Source organism: Ciconia boyciana, chromosome 1 (assembly GCF_034638445.1).
Source record: "Ciconia boyciana chromosome 1, ASM3463844v1, whole genome shotgun sequence".
Taxonomy (NCBI): domain Eukaryota; kingdom Metazoa; phylum Chordata; class Aves; order Ciconiiformes; family Ciconiidae; genus Ciconia; species Ciconia boyciana.
Window position 1 is genome coordinate 3440256 of NC_132934.1, and position 20431 is coordinate 3460686.

At 45.0% G+C, this 20431-nt stretch overlaps 1 protein-coding gene across 6 annotated transcripts in view; it reads left to right on the top strand.

The window, feature by feature from the left end:
* Positions 1-20431, top strand: part of PLXNA4 (plexin A4) — a 431262-nt gene that overhangs the window by 51621 nt on the left and 359210 nt on the right. The gene's annotated exons all lie outside the window — the stretch shown is intronic.

Genomic DNA, 20431 nt, shown 5'->3' on the forward strand with positions numbered 1-20431 from the left:
GGCTTTAAGTGCATATGAATGAATCCAGAACTCATTTTGAACTTGAAAAAACAGGGTAGGCTTGCTGTGATCTTATTGCCTCTGCCTGTTGCAGAGTATCAGCCTCCTTGAAAAAAGTGGCTGCATAGTGGTGATGATGTCCAGGTGCATTTCTAAATTCCTAATGTTGAGGGGGCTATTGCATAGAGAGCAATGAGAAAAGCATCAAGCCTTCTCCTAAAGGTAACCTTGCATCCGGCAGTTAATTATCCCAAGGAAGAGTGTTTGAAGAATTTGGCAGGGTGCTTCTATGTTCATTCATTGCCTTGGGGCTCTGTCACCTGAATTATTTTATCATGGTTAAACTCAGGACCAGCACAGGGAAACAGAGCTGAGCATACAAAGTGCAACAGTTCATAATGCACCTGCCCTCAATGTGGGATTTCCCTCCCCATCGGGTGCCTGGGGACCTTGTGTAATCACTGAGGATGACCTCAACTGTGACTTTCCCTCCCTATCAGGCCATTAGGATTTAGCAGCATGCTCTGCACTCTCTGGACGCTAATGCTGGGTTCCTCCATGCTCCCTCTGACATCCTCTCTGGTCTTATTAGGCAGATGGTGGGTTGAAGGTGGAATGTCCTCTTGCCATCGGATGACGGAGCTTACTCCAAGGGTCATTGCATCCAGCACTGCAGTGACTTCCCTTGGTCCTGCCGAGGTTGAGTTTCTAATAAGGCTGGTCACCTTGACCTTCTCTGCAGTGTAGGGCACAGGGATGGCCCTTCATCCAAGCCTGGGTGTTGGCTGTCCTACACAGGTGCTTGCTTGGGGGCAAGGGCAGAGTTTCAGAAACCCTCCAGTGCTGCAGGAGAGAAGATCCTGCTGGAAACTCAGTGAAGGAAATCCAAGCTGTGATCAGAAAGCTGTTACATCAGTATTTTGATTTTAAATAACTGTAGGTATAACTTATGCAAAAGAAACCCTTCTTTTTTTGTCCTGTACAGCGACAAATCTTTTATCCATTAAACACTGGCAACGACCACTGCTGTCATATGCAGCTTCCAAAACAACCAAATGAAACACAGCCCTCTCTTTTGTTATTTCTGTGTGAGAAGCATATGATGCCAAGGTGTACAGTCTCAGATCTGAGTAGATCTTTAATATGAATGAAGCGGGTAATACGTGAGTGACAGGCAGTAGCGTGACACTGATTGAGCGGTGGTGGCTTCACACAGGAGAGAGTTTTGTCTCAGCAGTTGGAACAAGTGGCAGCTAAAGATCTGCTTAATAATTTGTGCCATGAGAGAGGAAAAAATAGTATGGTAAGACAGAGTGAAGCCCTCTGAACAGATCAGTCTCTTCCTTTGTTTTCTTCTGCACTCTACGTTGGGATGCTCAAGATTATTTCTCTTGGAGGGACCATGCATGGCCAGCTGAAGAAAGATGCTGGTATGAAGAAGGTTCAGAAACTCCCCCTTTTTCTTACCATCTTCCCCAGAGACAGTAACCTGAAACAGAGAGAGGAAAGCTGTTCTTGCAAACAGTGCTGTCAACAAAACCCTGCCTTTGCTCTCTGGCTGGAGGGCTTGGAACAGGGTGAAAAATTGTAGCAATGTTTATTTTACAGAAGATAAGCTTTCAGCTGAATATATATATTTTTTTTGGCTGACAGTAATCAGGGAATTTTTTTCCTTAAATAAGAAAATAACTGCCCAATCTCCAGCTTCATTTTAACCTGAAAAATGTTCGTTGCTTGACAATTGTTTGAAAAAGGATTTCTGGATGAAAACTTAATGAATGGCTCAAAAGTTGATTAAGAAGGAGGGGAGAAGCTAAGTCAAAGTTTTCTAGCTGGAAATAGTGATTTATTATCCAGCTATCTTTGCAAATGACAAAATAACTAATTAGACACAATTCATCATCAAAACTTGAAGCTGCCACTGGAATAAGTTAGACGATTTTCATGAACAATTCGTAGTCTCAAATTCTGATCCAAATGTAGCATAGCATTTATTGAGAGTTAGTCAAACACACTGAGATGCTGGGAAAGGCTTAATAAGATTCTGAAATTCTGCCCCCCTATAGAATTTTTTTTCTAATGAAGGATTTGAAAAGGGCATTTTAGAATGATGTTTTATACGGTAGCAGTCTTTTCCCATAAAACATCAGCTATAATAATTATTTTTATGCAGATCCTGAGGCACAGAGAGATTACATGACTTTCTCAAGGTCAAACAGTGAGTCAGAGGCAGAACCAGTGAATGAATGTGAGTCTTGATTCAGGGGCTATGGTGTACACAAGTAGCCCTCACTTCTTTCATCTCCAGGGCTAGATGCACTCAATCCTTCTGGGTCTGATGTCCCAGCATCTCCTAACCCAGTTGTTTCTGCAGGAGGAGTGCAACCCTGGGAGCAGGTAACATGCTCCCAACCATCTCTGGTTGATCCTTGGAATCGGCATGACCTGCATGAGGCTACTGATGAGTACATTGTCCTTGATGGGTCAGCTCCCAGGGGATAGTTGTGGTGATGAATGGTTTCTAATTGGCTGTGTTGTCACTCGATATTCCAGGTGAAAGTTGTGGGAAGGGGTCAGGCAGAGGCTTTCCTGCATGGCTTTCTACTGATAAAGACTGGTGCTTAATTTTAAATACCCACTGGATGATACTCACTGCCTTCCTGGGGTCACCTGGAGATTAGAAGTCCTGCAGCCTTATGTGCTGCAACATTTCTGCCTGTAAGAACTTGTGTAGTGGTGAGTCTTACATTGCTGCTGCTTCTGGCCAGTCCTGGGTAGGGATTTGCATTATAGCCATTTTGCAAATCTTTCTGATCAGCCTACTTCAGCCGCACCAAGTCCCAGGGGACATATAAACCGTAGCAGTTGTATGCTCGTTCAGTGAAGTTGGGTAAGTTAACTGCATTCCTCTTTGGACATTGTTTGTGCCTCCTGATATCTCTTCATGAATTATTAGCTATAGAAAAGACTTATTGCTGAGACATTGTAGCTAGTTTAGTCTCCTGGTCATTGCAGGTTTGCTTCCAAATATGTTTTGTTCTGTTTTAAGTGGCTTGAACGCTGGTCCTCCTGACATTTCCCCTGGGCCTCCCTCCTGCAGTCTGATAGATCTTGCTGTCAGGAAGTTATTCCTCATACTCAGGCTACTTCTTATCAGTCTGTCACTTTTTCAACTCATTGGGCTAATAGTTTTCCCATTACAAGAGCTATCTCTCTGTATCCTTTCTCCCCGGTCTCCCCAAGGGAACCTCTTTCTTCTTGCACTAAAAGAGGGCCAGACTATATGACTTTACAGGTCTTTTTCTCCCCTCCTGCTCTAACTTCTTGGAGTCTGAGAGATTCTGGATCTGACCTACGATGAACTCTGGCAGAGTGTATAAAAGAATAGATTTGACAAAATAAGTAATGAAGACATTGGTGTTCATAAATCCCACAGGTTTAGACATTCTCATAAATTTGAGAATCGTATCCAAGAAGGGGTGAAACAGGGTCTTTTCTGTCCTGGATGTACATGACTTTTGCGGGCATGGGAAAGGCTGAGTTATTCTGGTGCTGAGGAATAGTTTCTTGGATTTGTAGCAGGGTTTTCTAAGGATGAGAAGAGACAGGAAAGAGAAGGCAGGAAAAACAAAACCAGAAAGATCACTTCTGATGCTCATCTGAGGAACCAAGAAAAGGCTGACGGTCCTTTCTCCACGTAGATTCAGTTCAAGGCTGGGACACCACTGAAATCTTCCAGCCACCCTATCCATTTAAGGCTCATAAAGGCAGCTATTCCATCTAGGCTCCAGATGCGCACAGATGTTGTGTGGAGTTGTGCCCCACTGTGCACCAACATTTGGCATCATCAACACTGTCCTGCATTCCCAGTCTCTTCTCTGGAGGACACCTCACCAGCCCAGCAGCTGGGCTGGAAAGGAGAACAGTAGTGCTCAATGCTGATTAAGCAATAATGAAATTAATAGCCTCTTAACGTTCTTACATTAACAACAACGTCAGCGTGTCAGTAAGTATTTACAATATAAGTTACACAAATGTCATTTTGGTACAGTGAGCACTTCATATTTGCAATTTTCTGCCACAGCAATAAAATCAATCAGCCAGTTGGAAGAGAAACACACCCAGGAGATATCATTATTAATGGCACTGGGCCAGGCTTTCGACGATCTGTGTGGGAGGCAGATGAGCAGACAGGGGCTTGCATTCCTGCACTGAGATGCCCTCAGGTCTCTGTACGAGACCACTTTGAGTCCAGCTGAATGAAGGCTCAGTTATCCAGTCAGCAAAGGGAGAACATTTGGAAGGGTTTGTCAATCATGTCCTTTTCAAGACCTCATAGTAAGCACCAAATCAGTGTGCTTTCCAGGGCTTTGTACAATTTGGTTTTAAAGGTCCGAAATCATTTCACTTGTCTTGAAGAGATTGCTTCCTGCACTAAAAGATCTTTCCTTGTGCTTCCTGCCTAACATCCTGAATCTTGGACATCCAAAGGCCCTTTTCCCCACCAGATGTCTTGATTCTGCACTGGCAGTGAGTGCAGATGGCCTCGCTGCTCTGGAGCTTTGTTTTAAAGTCTTGGATTAGTAGTTGGATTTGATCTTGGCATCCCTAATTGGTCGTTTGCAAGGAGAGTTGACCTCTGACATTATGGTCCAGGTTCTTGGGGGTGTGAAGGCACTTAATTACTGAAGGTGCCAAAACCTCATTCTTTTAAAGCAGAATATGCTGAAATGTCCTGAGAACCTTACAGCAGGATGCCGCTCCCACTGAAGGCAATGCAAAAATTCCTGCTGATTTCTGTGGGAGCTGTACAGATCCTGAATGGGCTTTTTATCCTGTTTTCTTCTCTAATGAGAAGATAGTTAGAGTTTTGAAAGTGCCACGTTTACATGGATCGTTTTGTTGGCATTGATCTCTGTAATCAGAGAGACCCTGCTATGCAACAGTGTGGGCAAATTATTTACTGTTGCTGTCCCTCTGTTGTCCTCTGCAAGATCCTAAGCCTCACTATACAAGCCAGATATGTCAGGATCCATGAATATTTGTCAAGGTGTGTGAGACCCATTAATATGGGTCTCTATGCGAGTAAAGAATATGACAGCATTTGAAAGTATTTTGCTGTGGTTTCAGATATAACAGCAGCCGTGGCAAATTCACATTTGTCTATTAAAAAGACAAACACACAGAGGAAAAAGAAAGAATCCCAGCACTTGAAGGATTAAATAGTGTATTGACTGCCTAGAGCATCAAGGGCCCTTTGAAGGTGTGGATGTGATAAAAATGCACATGCCCATCTGACACACAAGCAAACATTGAAGTCAATTGAATTACATCAGGGATAGATTTGAATTTGGCCCCTTGCTCCCCACTTTCCGCTGTCACATTCCGATTTCAAGGCAAAGCATTATAAATCATATATAGAATAGAGAAATGTGGGGCCTGTGTAAACTAATACAGGTGCCTGAGCTCCTGCAAGCTCTTGAGTCCTAGCAGAAGAACTGATGAGCAGGAGTGGTTTCAGCGAGAAATCTTAAAGGGTTCAAATCAACCAGAAGTGTCAGTCAAGTAGCCCGACAATGCTGGGAAATCAATGCTGAATTCTCAAAGAAGAGCGTGCAGGGAAAATGATACCATTTGTTTGCAATTCTAATACAATGAATCAACAGATCGCTTGCAAAATGCTCCTGATGAAAATGCGCATAATAGATGTGCAGAACCAAGAGGGAGAGAGACAAGGTATCTGTGCTAGTGAGGAGAGGGGGGATCCGAATCTAGGTTTTGCTGCTGAAATTTGAAAGTGTTCTGGTATAGCCGGGATGGACCTGTCATCCACAAAGTCCTGGGAGAGCCTGGCAGCGAACAATGTAAATTTTTGCCAGGGGAAAAGAGGTTTTGTTAAAGAAGCAGTTGCTGTTATGGAGGGGTCAACTGTTTTGTAAAAATAGCAAGCATGGAAGCATGATATACAGCCTGAATGGATTAAAGATGATCTAAAACCTGAGAGAGGTCTCCTAATAGACAGCCCCAGCATTATTCCTCTATTTTCTTTTCCTGGTGCGAAATCCAACTTCTAGCACTGTTTGATTTTGTTTGTTTGGTTGGTTGGTTTTTTTTTTTGGGGGAGGAGGAGTCATTTCCATGGAAAGTGGAGAGGGATCAATTGTTCATTGTCTTTTCCAATGCAAGAACTAGGGACTTTCTCATGGAACTAGCAGATGTCAGGTTCAAAACAAATGGAAACTTGTTCTGGGGGAAATAAGAACATCTCTCTGGTCACAAAAACTAATTGACTGGTAGAACTTCCTGCTGCAGGACATATTCTGGGTTCAAAAAACCAGCCAGACAAATCTGTAGCAAAGCAACCAATGGCGGTCCACTAACTGTAAAGTTTCTACATTTGGCATGGGACATCCTTCAGCCTAGAACTCTTGGAAATAGTATTTTGGGCACATATTGCTGTATGTTTACCCTTTTCCTCTGCTCTTCCCTTGGCAGTTGCTGTTGGCCATTTCCAGAGGCAGCTATTTGCTAGCTGGATCTTTGACTGGACCCAGTAAAGCCATTCTTACTGTCTTAAAATCCAGGGTTGTCTTCTTCCTCCTCAGTAAAGGTTGTATGAGTAGACAGCTTGCAACTTCTACTCAAATGTGATGGGACTCTCCAGGCTGTATGACTGTAAGTTGTCTTTTTCAGGTTCAGGATGTATCTGGATATGCTTTCAAGAGCAATGAGAAAAGTGATGTTGCATTCCTACAAAATTAATCACACTTTTTCTATAAAATTAAGATTGAGCTAAAGCTGATGGAAGTTGCTGGGTTTGTCAGTCATTGGATAGGGCTGAATCTCAGGTTTTCAGTCCCAAAAGATGGGTGTGGACAGCTTTCCTCAGGCTGTGGCTGGAAAGGAGACAGACTGTCACCTCTGGATAAAGAAGGCAGAATGGCAGGTTTTAATTATTTCCAAACCATTAATTTCTTAGTAATGCCAAGGAGAAGCAAAACTTAGATCCTCCTCCAAGTCAGAACAAAGCAATTAGGGTGCCATAGGAAAACAGGTGATATAGGATGACCTGGGGATCTGAAAAAAACTTATGACCTGGGTGACCCCAAGGGTTACCTGCAATCTGTGCTCTTCCTGGGGAAAGTGCTGTAGATGAGGAACAAGCTGGTTCTGAGCACTAAGGTTGTTGGTGATCTGGATTCTACCTCTTCTGGAGTCTCATGTATCTAGGCCATGATGGAAATTCCTCAAAAATTGCTGCAATATGATATACATCCTCAAGGAAAGTTACAAGTAAGTTATTCCCTGTGAATGGAAAGGTGCTCACATCTACAGTGATATTCAGACGGAAGTTGTACAGTGTAATAGGACAGAAGTCCTGCTGTGCAGTCTACCCCACAGCTGGTGTGTAAAAAATACCAGAATACAGGTCTGAAGTGCTGGAATGATGTACCATCATGTCTACTCTTTTTGACTCCAGGTCCACAAGGATGTCCATTGCTTTCTTCCTGAAAGGACAGTTGGGTAGCAGAATGACAAACTCCTTGTAGAATTGGCCCAGAAAATCTGTAGTCTTCTCTTTCCTCCAACATGTAAATATGTGTATTCTGTCATTAAATATAGGTTGGGATGATGGGAAAACTTTGTGGATAACTTCTTCTTCCATGTCAGAGAAGGTGGCGCTCTCCCCTCCCCACACAAGAGCTAGCTGCATTTTCTCTCAAAGCAAGTTTCATGGATTCCTGAATTTCTCCCAAGACTTTCATGCCTGGCTCAGAAAAAGAGAAAGAAGAGCAGTGCCAGTTGCATTAAGCAGCTTTTTCCCAGGGCTCCCTCCCGCTTTCCCAGGCAATGACCAACATGGAAGGCAGAATTCGGTGTTTAGGGGTACGTGGGCATTGTGAATCTCCACAATTGAACTTACATTCTTCTCCCTTGGCTCTGGAAAACTCTGTTGAAGGAGGACAGGAAATTGGGTTCCCTGACCCTTCTTCTCTCCCTGGGAAGCTGCCTAGAAGAGCAGGACTAATTTGTGTCAGGGTAGGTTTCTGCTAATTTTTTTCCCCTACACAGCTGTCGTTTTTTTCTCTTTCCTTTTTATTCATCTTTTTCCACCCCTGTATCTCCTTTTCCCAGTGCTTTCAGCTTCTTCAATTTCTCCTTTCCCTGTTGCTTCCCTAAATGCACAAAACAAAATGTGTACTTCTAGCCTAGATGCATTGGATATTAGGTTCAAGAGGACAACAGAGACAGACTCCACGAAAAAGAACATGGGAAAAACACAGGGGGGGGAAAAAACCAACTCAGGAAGACAAAGTCTTGGGTATCAAGGGAATCCCGATCTCCCCTTTAGCTAGACGCTTCAGCTACACATGCTGTCCTGGGGATTTCCTCTGCTTCCACTCACTGGAACCAAAAAGCTTGTGGAACAAGCTCTGATTTCAGGCTAAAGTAAGCTGAACTTATGGTAAAGCACAGCTTTTCTTGTCCACACTGGAAGTTGTGCTGTTCCAGGTGCTTGGTGATCCTCATCATCTGGACTGAGACAGATTCAATAGCAGCTAGCATTGCCTTTCATCTCCACACAGTTGCTGTAAGTGCTGCCGACCCGGGTCAATTGTAAGACCAGTTTAACCCACTGTGCTATCCAAACAGTGAGCAGAAGCCTGGGGAAGAGTAAGAGTATGGGCCAGCTTCATTTTCCCAGCTTCCAGTAGTGTGTGTTGTAGGGAAAAGTTTTGAGGGAATTTTAAACTTTGCTCTTTGGGTTGGAGACAGGTCTTAGATCATTAATTTCCACAGTTAATTTTTTATGTGGTCCGCAGTGAAGGTTTTGTTCCCTCTTCTGAAATGCTTTGTATGGTTTGGGGTGGATACCACATCATGGGACTAGTTCAGGTTGTTATCATTATTTTAGTGCAGTGGGGGTGAACCACTTCCTTGTGCGAAGTGCAGTGCTAGCTCTGCTTTTGGCAAAGCATCTTCTAAGGCCCATTATCTTAATTCTGGTTCTCATTCAATGCAATCTTTGGGTTTTGCCTCTTTTTTTCAAGAGAGGCTGCTGTGGTTTCTTAGCATCCTTAGGTGCATGGAGGTGGCTGCTGTCTCCTGGGAAGATGGAAGTGGGAACTGCCCTCTTCTTTTCTTTTCTCCGTGCTTCCTCGCATCATCCCTGGGACCAAAAAGGAGACCTGCTAGTCCAGAGAGGAGAAGGAAAGCAGGGTGAAGTGAACAACTTGAGTAGGGCTGTCTGGAGGGAAAATGGGAAGGCAGGAATTTGCTGATGGCAATGAACTGTTTCCATCACTCATATTTTGGAGAGCACCAGCAAAATACCTGGGCTGAAGCTAGATTCATTGCTGACTCTTTTCAAGATAAAAAAGCCCTTGACTATTTCATGGGTTTATATGAAGGGTAAATGCTACACTAAGCTATTTGACAGCAGGACATGGGTGTTGTTATCACCTCTTGTCCTCCTTCTACTTTAAATTTCCATTTTTATTTAAAGCTATTCTCTTCTCCCAGCAGATGAAAAACCTGGAGTTATATCCAAGGTTATCACTGACTTGCCTCTTTCCAAGGTCTGTAATGCAGGTAATTGGGGGAAAGTCAAGTAGCAAGGAGAATGTGAAGGAAGCTCAGAACAGGCAAAAAACGGCCTTGGATCTTAGTAGGAGGAGAGTTACAAGGCCTCTGATAACCATGAGACGGAGCCCTGTCTTTGGAGAGTTACGTGCAGGAGCAAAATAAACAAGGCTCCCCCTGAAGTCAAATCTCTCTTGCTCTTTCAGAAAAAGCAAAAACATATCAGGTGCAGGAGAAAGGGACAGTGCAGGTTGTAGCTAATACTCAAGATGTGAGGAGGACACGAAGAGAAGGAAGAGCTGAAGATACCTTCTTTCCTATCAGCACTTGGTGAAAATTCATTACTGATGTCTCTTCTTGAATCTAGACTTGGAGGGGTAAAGGTTGGCCTATCACAAACTCACTGCGAGCTGTCAGCTCCCTCCTGACTAGGTTACATGGCAGGAGAATAATCTCTTTCAAACAGTTGCTTTTATTCATGAGGATTGAAGCTTCCTTTTGAAACATCAAATCTGACGATGGAATTATGGGTGGTGTGCACAGCAGAAATCATCCTTTCCATCGCTGCTGAATTGCTCAGAAGGGAAAAAAAACCAGCTCCCAGGAGCAGTTCAATTTTTGTGGAGGTTTGATAAAACCATCCCTGCTTCTTGTTGGTTTTCATTTTCTTTCAACGCTATTTAGCTGCATCTGTATAAAGGGAAAGGATTTCCACGGGCTGTTGCTAGCTAGAGTTCTGCTAGGGTTGGCTTTGTGCTCTGCATGCCATTTCCCCTTCTCCTCTAGCATGCCACGTGGCTCTTGCCTTCAAGCTGTCGTGTTTTTTTCTTTCTTTTTTTTTTTAAGAAGACGTTTTTTCTTCTACAGAGATAAACATAATGACTTTTTCATGAGCGTGGAAAAGCCAATAACTCAGAAGTACTTCCAAGGCCCAGCTCTTATTTGATAGTCCTTTGCACAAACAAGGGACAGTTAATAACTGTCCATGTGGGAGATATTTGATTGATTCCATGCAGTAGCATTGCAGGGACTTGTGGTGGGTTTGTGGGTTTTTTTTGTTTGGTTGGGTTTTTTTAAAGTAGAAGTATATAAGGGAGAATTACTTATTTCATTCTCCCAGAACTGTTATCATATTAAACTTGTCTTCCACAGGTGTAACTGTTTTCTGATTCAGTTGACAATCTCTCCTCTTTGAGTGAAATTATTATCCTCCACTATAGTATAAATTACATGTCAGACTCTTTTTAGGCAGTTTCAGGCTGGTTAATTCAGAGAGAGCACTGCAAAAAGCAGGCCAATTGGCTTTTATTGGGGGACAACTTTCTTTCTTTCCAGAGTCAGCCGTTGTGTATCATAATGTAATTTCCTATGCGGAGTCAAGCTTACATGGTTTGACAGGTCCAGACAAATGTAATATCCCACCAGGATCCAAGGCAGCTTTTCTGTAGTGGTACTCATTCTTATTTGCTTATTTATTCTATTTTGAAGTGAAGGTGGCTCTTACTTAATAAAAACCATACTGAGATCCTAGTGCTGTGTGATAGTGGAGGATTTATTCCTGTTGGGTATAGAAAGGAGCACCAGTCAACAGCAACATACCAGTCATCCATGTGCTGCAATATGCATTTTCAGAAATCCTTCCCCTTTCACTCTTTCCAGCTATTTTTCCTTTGCGTGGGATTGGAAATAACCCTGGGTAGAATGTTTACTCTGGATCTGACTGTGCTCCCACCTTGCATATGAAGACAAAAGCTGCTTGCTCCTGGGAGCAAATGAGACGATATGAGGATTGCATGAGATCTCAGACCTCCGAGTGGATAACACAGAGCTAATGGGATCAGGAGCTGGTCTTGGCCATCATGAGGTGGGAAGAGCAGAGGATGGTGAGACAGGATAGGAGGTAGCAGAGCTGCACTTGTTGATCCTTTGTCAGTAGAGATTCAAGGCTGAGAGAGCAGAAAGGGGCTCATGTTTGTCATGAGTGAATCATACTGTAACAGCACTTGGGAACAAAGCAGCTTCTGCACGGAGTGGTCTATAAGAGGTGGGTCTTAAAAAGGTAAATTGAATGAAGAAATTCAGAGCACGCCTTCTTGAGCTTTTGGACTAGTTCTGGGTGGGGTGCATGGTCTCTGCTTCTGTGCAGGGCTTTGGAGAAAAGCTGTGAGCTGCCTCTAGGGTGGATTCATGGATTCAGAGGGAGAACATTCCTCTGCCCATTTTCATCAGGTGGTTTTCTAGAAGGGGAAAGCAGGACCAACCCTAAAACTAATCTGCCACGTCCTCAGGTATCCAGGTCTCTTTCTGCCCAATCTGGGTCCAGCTAAGAGTGTGTCTGGTTGGTAACCTGGTTTTGTGTCTTATTTTTACATTTCCCAATGCTGACAACACAGGTGTTCAGGAAGACTTGAAAAGTCCATCAATTCTGCAATAGTGCTGAAAAGTGGCTATGGGCAGATATCAGGGTTCAGATTTCAGTCCATGGGCACAAACCTGAACAAAGCCTGCAAATCAAATACTTTGGGGCAATGAGGAGCTTACAGCTTGCAGGGAACTGCATCTTTTAAATAATAATTTATGCCTGTGTTTCCACTCCTGTATTTTTCATCATTTTACTTGTTTCTCTCCCTCTAAACAGCAATGTCTTACTGGGGATGGAATGATACCTGAATTCAAAGACAAGCAAATAGCTAGAGATAGCGTATTACCCAGCCCTGTTATGCAACTGAAAGAATTTGGGAATTCGTCTACATGGTTGTAGGCCACATAATATTTCCTCTACTCTAACTGAGCATCTGAATCTCCATTTCTCACCAGCTGACAAAAGTCAAGCAGGAGCTGTAGTCTCCACCTTGGAGGCCAGCAGACTTCCAGTAAGATCCGTGGTAGAGGGAACTAAGAGGTGTTGCATCTTCTAGAGCTGGGTGTGGGATCTAGATGACGACACACTGGACAAGCTGTTATGGCTTCAGGGTTTTATTTGTGCCCTTGCCACCAAATTAATCCGAAACCTTGGTCAAATCACTTGACCTGGTGTTTAGGTTCGTCTTTTTAGAAAATGAGGCAGTTTGTCCTGTTAACATGCATGTCACAAAGAGGAAAGGTTGAGCTCTCCAGGATGGAATAGGAAGTCTATACTGAAGGAAAGGCTTTCTAACACTGACTAACAAAATTTTGGTCTTTTTTGCTTGTTTTTGGGTTTTTTTTTTTTTTGGTTTCTCATGAATGTGCTAGTCTAACCTTGCAGATGCAATCTAACCCACTGACCAAAAACCTTGTACCCATGCATGTACTCTGTGCAATGGTAGAATGATTATGCATGAAAGTTAATCCCCAGCTGGTGGACAGCATGGTCTAGCACATTGGGTGTCAGGGTTTTGGGGGACAGAGTTATTCTCTTTCCCTCACTGCTTACCTTGTGCACGATACTGTAGAAAAAAACACAGCACTTAGATTTTTGTACATTTTTTTTCCCCCATTCCCAGAAATGCCTACTTAGATGGAGGTTTTCTCAGTCAGGGACCACTTCCAACAGTGTACAGTGCCGGGCACAATGGGACCCTGCTCTTGGTTATGACCTCTAAATGTTGCTATAATAATAATAATAGTATGTGGCTTTTGGCACATCACCTATTAATCACAGCAGCTGTCAGGCAAAGCGTTAAATGGGAATAGCTCCCTGCAAGAAAAAACAAATACAATAACACCCTGTGGCTTGTGGAGCATGAATCTACACTCTGGAGGGTGCCAGAGAAGGAAGGAAGGGCTAAGCCGTGACATTTCACTCAGATTTGTTAACCTTGGCTGGTGTTCAGATGCACAGTGTTCAGCTGAGGCGGCGTTGAGGAGGGGGTCTCCAGAGAGAGCAAGCTTTGTTAAATATTTACAGTGAGCAGAAGCTGAAGTGAAGGTGCACAGAGGCATCGGGGACAGAGTTTGCTGGTGGGGAAGAGGCATTCACAAGGAGTGGCTGGGATGGTTTATGTGCTGCTACTGTATTTAATGCCTGAGGTGGATTTTTCTTCCCCAAATCTGCCTGCGTGCTTTTCGAAGCCATGCAGACCTTGAGCATTGAGGATGCCCTGAGGCAGGGAGCTTCATGTTTTGACAGCATGTTGTGCAAAGAAATAGTCCCCATCATTTTAAGCCCACCATCCATCAGCTCCATTGGGTGATCCCTGTTGGAAAAAGCAGTGAGGTCTGTCAGGCACTTCATCGCAAGCCCGTGAATTTGGGGCTGTGGTGGTCCGATGTGACAGACTACTTGTTTATGTGGTATGGTGTAGATACTTCCTAGAAGCAGGACGGGTACATGTGTTCAAAATTCACTCTCCAGAGACAGTCCCTGAAAATTGCTCCATGTTTATGCTTGCAAAATTTCCTGGTGCTAAACCAGTCCATTAGAACATCTGCAGAAAGCAAACCCAAACAAAGTGAGATTACTGTCATTTTGTGTTTATTTGAATTACTGGAGAAGTCCTAGTCATGGATCAGGGCTAAACACATACAAATAATTGATTTTAGGTTCACTGGCTGAAAGCAAAAACACATCGAAAAATCTTTTGGTTGGCCTTAAACATTTTCTTCCAGTTTTCTGTTGAAATAAAGGCACTGAAAAAAGCAACAAAATAATGTACTGCTTTAACACAGGGCCCAGTTATTTGAAGCTTAATGAAATATTTTTTTCCTCCCTTTGATATTTTCTAATTTTTGTAATTTTTGACATCAGTTAACAATTCCTTCAAAAATAAAATATCAACATCTTTAATTTCAAAATTCTGCAAAGAAAATTCTCAAACTTTTCAAAACTGTTGAGAAATTTTTTTGCTGTGGGTAATGCTTGCCCTGTGTTGATTGATGACAACTGCATACAAGTCAAAATCTCTGTCCAATTTTAATCCAGACCCCAATGTGACAGATGCTCTATAAATAGTGAGCATGAAGATTTATAACAACGATTTGCGACACTTTCTGCTTGAGGAATTTTTTTGCAGAGCTGCTTCAGATCTGAGGCCAAGGGCATTAGGCAGTTTTGATTGCTTGGGTTACAATATTTAAATTTGCACTGCTAAATCCCAGGGGAGTTGAGGTGAACTTGAACTGGAAGCTGATTTAAGCCATCTAAACCATACCTGTTGTTCTGGAGTTGAACCAGAACTGAATTTAAACATTTTCTTCTTGGACTTCTTGGAAATAACAGCATTACAAACACCATGAAAACTGCCATGAGGTATCATCTTGTAATTTGGCACCTTGCAGGCTCCAGGTAGTAAAGAACAAAGTGCACTTGAACTAAACCAGCGGAAATAACCATTTTTTACAAACAAGATCCCCTGTGTCTGCTGTCGAGGACTGAGCTATTCACCTCCTCTGTGTGTCACCTCCATGCAGCCCCGTTGACACACCGTATGGTACCGACCACAAGCAGCTGCCTCTGGACCTTTTCCACTGCTCCCACCTCCACCATGGTTTGATGCCTGCAGGCAGCACAGGCACCTCATGGGTTTTGGGGCAGCCCTTTGCAAGCCACCAAGGGCTAAGCTTGCTGACAGCAGGCCGAGGAGGCTGTGAAGCTGCTTGGATTGAGATTCTCTAGAAAGGGAAGTGAGTGTAAGGATGGTTGCAGAGGTGTGTGTGCCCAGAGCACTCCTCCGCACCCCCTCCGTTGTATGGGGTAGGGATCACGGCAGCTTGGCTCCAGCTACTGAAGCCCCATGGAAAAAATAATCACCATCATTTCCCAAAGGTTTCCCCTGCCTCTGGGGATGCATGGCCCCATCCATCCCAGTGCAGATACACAGGAAGGAAGTGCGGACCCCAGCAGACTTTATTGGCAAATGCTGCCGCTGATTAAAACAGGCTTGAGCTGCTGTAGGAACGAGAGGTTGCCATGGAAACACTCTCTTGATGTGTCCAGGTTTTGAAACCAGTTTTCCCTCCTCTCCCCCCCTCAACGCTTCTTTTTTTGCTGTTGTTTTGTTGGAGATTTGCTCTCCTGGGGTGATGCGGTGCAGATGGGCCCTTGGGACCAGGAAGGCACCGAGAGGAACTGCTCAACTCAGGGAGGGCTGTTCAAGTGGGAGCCCCTCCCCGATGGTCCAGCAATAGGGCAGAGCTTGTAGAGATCCCGGCAGAGTGGTGTCTGGATGGACTCTGGAGAGGCACGATCTTGCCAGGGTGCTGGCCACCTAAAGGAGCAGTAGAGAATATCCCAGGGAAATCCTCTTCCCAAAGGCACCCGACTGGGATGCTCTTAGCACCTGAAGGGCTCTGCACCAGGGGGGTGCCTCCCTGGGGCGTTCATCTAACCTAATGACTATCTCCATCACCTTGCTATGCTTGGGAATGGTAGCAATGATGGGAAGCCATCTTTTGAACAATGGGAAATCAAGCAAGTGCCATAAGAATTGCTTCTGAGAGACACAAATGGACCTCCTTCTCCTTCCCCTACCCCTCCCTGGGCTCCCTACTTCAGGAGAGGGGCTTTTGTTTTGCTCAAGTGCATGCAAAAAAACCCTGCCCCTGTGATAGCTGTTACTATGAGGTTGTGTTGAAGAGCCATTGACTACTGGTGCAAAGCTTTGAGGAGCGTTTTCCTTCTAGATCATTCAGCCCACGTCTCATACATTGTTTTTTTGATTTCTACTGTCCTCCTGGTTTGTTTTGTTTTGTGTTTTCTTTTCAATCACAGAGGCATATTCATAAACACAAACTCCTCCCTGTGTGTTTCACCCACTTTTGCTTTTGTCCTCTCTCTGGGAAGTCCCCTGGCTCTTTCCCAGACCCATCCCAAGTGCTTGAAATTCTGCATGCGAAGACCCTCCCTGCAAGAGCTTGAGTTTGTTACTGCATCTGGAGTGGGCCTGAGGAAACCTAAACACAGGGTGTCCATTCAGTCCTCTTCTAAAGATCTTCTTATCGGCATTTCCAAACTTGTATGACTACTCAAGCTTCGTTTCTAGACAGGAACGTAGCAAAACAGGCTGGTTAATGTCGTCATTTCGAAGTGGAGTGTCCCGACTGAGTTGTTTTTTAGGCCCTCTTTGAAATCCAAGCTAACCTTCCACAGACTAAAAAAAACTATCTAAGAAAACATGGAGATGCTGATAATTTTACTCACTGAGTAATGCACCTTGTGTCCCAGTCCAGACTTCCTCAGCAGGACTGGTCCCCTCCCAGTTAAGCATGCTGCAATCCCTGTATATTGATAACTGCAACGGTTGAGAACCACATCCTCAAGAAACATAGTCCCACCGACTTTAGATACCTAAATGAGCGGCCTGGCCACCCTTGGGCTTTGACTGGCAATGCAGAGCCTTTAATATGTCCAGAGGTGGTCTGTCTCTATCTGAGATCTGAATTGCTCTCCAAAGGTGCCTTCTTCATCTCATTGCCTGATGCAGCAGCATCGGGTGACTAGTTTCCTAAGTTACCTTCAATTTATGTGATATGAATCCAGGTCTGAATACTCACTGTGATGATGAATCTCAGATGAGTTAATTTGGAAATGTCGGTGTCGCTTATCTGTGTAATTCCCCAAGCTTGGGTTGCACTTGCACTGTCTGATTTATTTTAAATGATAGAATGGGTATTTTTGTACAAGGATCTCTTAATGCTTCGCCTGCCCAGCAAGACCTGATAAGTGGGGAGCGCAGGAGGCCATCAGCCAAACTGCAGAAGGAACCTCCAAGAAGCCACTGCTTCAGCCCTTTTGCTTCTGTTCCAAGATTGTATGAAAGTACATCCACGCGTTGTGTGTTATTTCCCATGCCTGATTTTCAAATTTCAAGCCCTCCTGCAAAGCTTGGACAGTTTCTCACTTTCATTGCATCTTAAAAGGGAACAGAGAAGCCCTAGAGTCCTTCTGCAGGAATGTCTCAATCAAAGGTGTCATGAAAGGGGTTTAATTTCAAAAGCTCTGAATTACACCTAGATCAGGAAGGACGTGGTAATGGTGGATTTGCTGAGCTCAGGAGGTTAAAGAATGAAGGGGAATTCACAGTTAACATCTGTGACACACTGAGTCAGGATGAGAGAGCATTCGTAGTCAGAGCAAATATCAAAGGCATTTCCCAGATCTCATGCTTTTGGGAGATTTTTAATTACTCTGATGTTTGTTAAGAGTCGCTTACGGCCAAATAAGTGGATTCTTAAATTTGAAGATGCTTTTCTGCTCCCAGAAATAACGGCTGAGCAGCAAATCAACCCTGGCGTGTAAGGCAAGGAAGATGCAGTGAGCTTAGAGCTTCTCTGAAGCCAGATCAAATATCAGTTCATATAGCGGTCCCTGCCTCCAGCCACACGAGGATGATGATAGCAGAATTGCTTTGAAATCCTCCGAAAAAAAGCATTCAAGACAGTGCTCTCCTGGGTAAATGTCTCCTTTCCTGGCATTATATTCTCTGGTAGCTCTAATGCAAGAGGTGGCAGGTGGCGAACCTATTGTACAGGGGGGGATGAGGGAATCGGATAGGTGAAATTAGGCAGGTGGTTAGCAACGCCAACAACAGCCATTCAGTGCTGGGTTTCCTGGATTCACCTCTGAGCCACCTGGAGAAACCTGGACTCTGGTGTCACAGCAATGCTGTGGAAATTTGGAAAAATACTGAAATAGTGGGTGGCCTGGGCCACACAGGTGAAATATCAAGCAGTACTTTGACGGGAGGGGTAGAGGAGAGCTCAGATGTACAGCCTGTGTTAGCTACAGATGCGTGCACACAACCAGAACTGCGGCTCCTTGCAGCAAGGAGGTCTGGTCAGAGGGACAGGGGTTTTGGTAGGGGAGTGCACGTACTGTGGGCACAGATTTGTTCCAGTGTGCGGAGCTGCTCTCGGTGTCTTCACTTGCTCGCAGTTTCGTGATATCGTTCTGCTGGCACATCAGAGCCTCGCTTAGCTGGGGACTATTGCATAAGCCTCACTGGGGACCTCGAGAGCAGATTAATTCCTTGAGCATTTTCCTTCTTGCTGCCGGTGAAGTCTGCTGCTCAGATGTGATCCAGGGAGACAGCTGGGCAGGGCTGAGTCTGAAACCTCCCCCAGACAGATAAGGCATGGGAGAAAGAAAGATATTCCTCTCTCCCAAGGGCAGGACAACTATCTTTTTGGGTGAAACCCTTTCTTGTGGCAGCTTGCAGAGTCCAGCTGCAGAAGGGGTCTCTCTCCAGGTATCTCGTGATGACGATGGTAAGACAGTCAAGTTAAGGCAAAGACAGAGTGTGATTAAGTCCCTCTCCCTCCCTCCGGCAGAGCTCAGCCTGCAAAAATGCTTTGGATGCGGTGGCCTGTAATTATGTAATTCTTCCTCGTTATCTTTTCTAATTGTTCTCAGCGCTGTTTCCTAAACTGATTGGAAACAATGGCAGACGGGGATGAAGTGGGAGGCAGACGTGAGCATGGCAGGCTGCCAGCATAGTACAACACTTTCCAGAAAGGGAGAGAGAGAAGGAAAGGAAAAAGAAAAAAAAAGAAAAAAAAAATCCACGGTGGAGACTTGGATGCCAGGACCTGAATCGAGGGGACACCTGAACCACTGCCAGGCTGGGAGGTGCTGGCAGGGGATGTCTCATTCAGGCTCACGCATATGTGAGCTGTATTACATTCACGACATTTCAAGCCTTCCCCCCATCCCTGGCACACCTCTCCTCCCCGAGAGCTTTGCTGTTTTCCTCTTTTCCAGTACTCGAATGACGCAGGTTGAACCCTCACGGGGGGGGTTTGCCCATCGCCCCGAGACACTGTGGTCTTCTCCCCCTGGCATTGAGTTGTTTGTTTGCTTGCGAGGGGGAGAAATAAAAGAAAAAGAGGGGAAGTTTGGCCTGTTGCATTTGGGGGTGACTGTGCAGGGCAGAAGGAGAGCCCTGGAGGTGAGATATTGCAATGAGATTTCTTTATATTTGCAGCTGGTTTCAGGGGAACTGTGGGGTGCAGCTCCCCAGAAGCCAGTTGTTGTTATGTTGACTCTCATTTTCTCTGCGAATGTCTGCTGCTCTTTACCCACTGCACTCTCCCCATGTGAGTAAGAGTATTTTGCAATAATGTGCATCACGGAGGTATTTGGGGATCCAGCAGAGACCTGGTCTAATAACCCTCTGCTCTTCTTTCCCTGACACTCCTCTTTTGCCAGCACAGTGGGAAGGGGGGAGCGTAGGACTGCTGCTATTCGTTTTGTCTAGAGAAGGCCAAAACAAGCCCTGATCTTCCAGGCATAAACTCTGAGCATCGGTTTCTCATGGCAGGGGGACAGAACAGATGTCTGTGGGTTGACATGGCATCCCACAGACTGGGACCCCCAAAGGGCAGCATCAACGACCCCTGTGATGAGCAGGGATAGCTTACGGGATGGGAGGCACCCCTACAGAAAGCAGACCCCATTCATCCATGTGGGATCAGCGCCAGGCACTGAAGGAGGCTTTGGGTCACCCCTGGATGCTGGCGCTGACTTGCCCCTCCTCATCCCAGTCTCCGGGTGCTTAATCTCCATCTGGGGCCCCGTGTCCTGACAGCTCTGTCAGCTGGGAGCTCGGCAAGTCACTGACCGAGCAGGGGCAGTCGAAGGGGGGAGGAGGAATTTATCAGAGCTGTCCTCTCCTCCTCCAAACCCAGTGCTGTTCTGCTGTTTTTCCACCACCGTTGACTCCTCTGCATGCCTGCAGGCTACCGCTGCCAGCACTGTCCCAGCTGGCCAGCCTCTCTGGCTTCTGTGCATGGCTCTCTGGGATGGAGAGGAGAAATGCTGCCTGAGGCTTGCCTTCAGTATTGGATTGGAGGTTTCCTTACTGCTGTGGGCTGAGTGGGGTCAGGGAGATGGGGCTGTAAGGACCAGGAGCTGGAGGCTGTAGGCAGG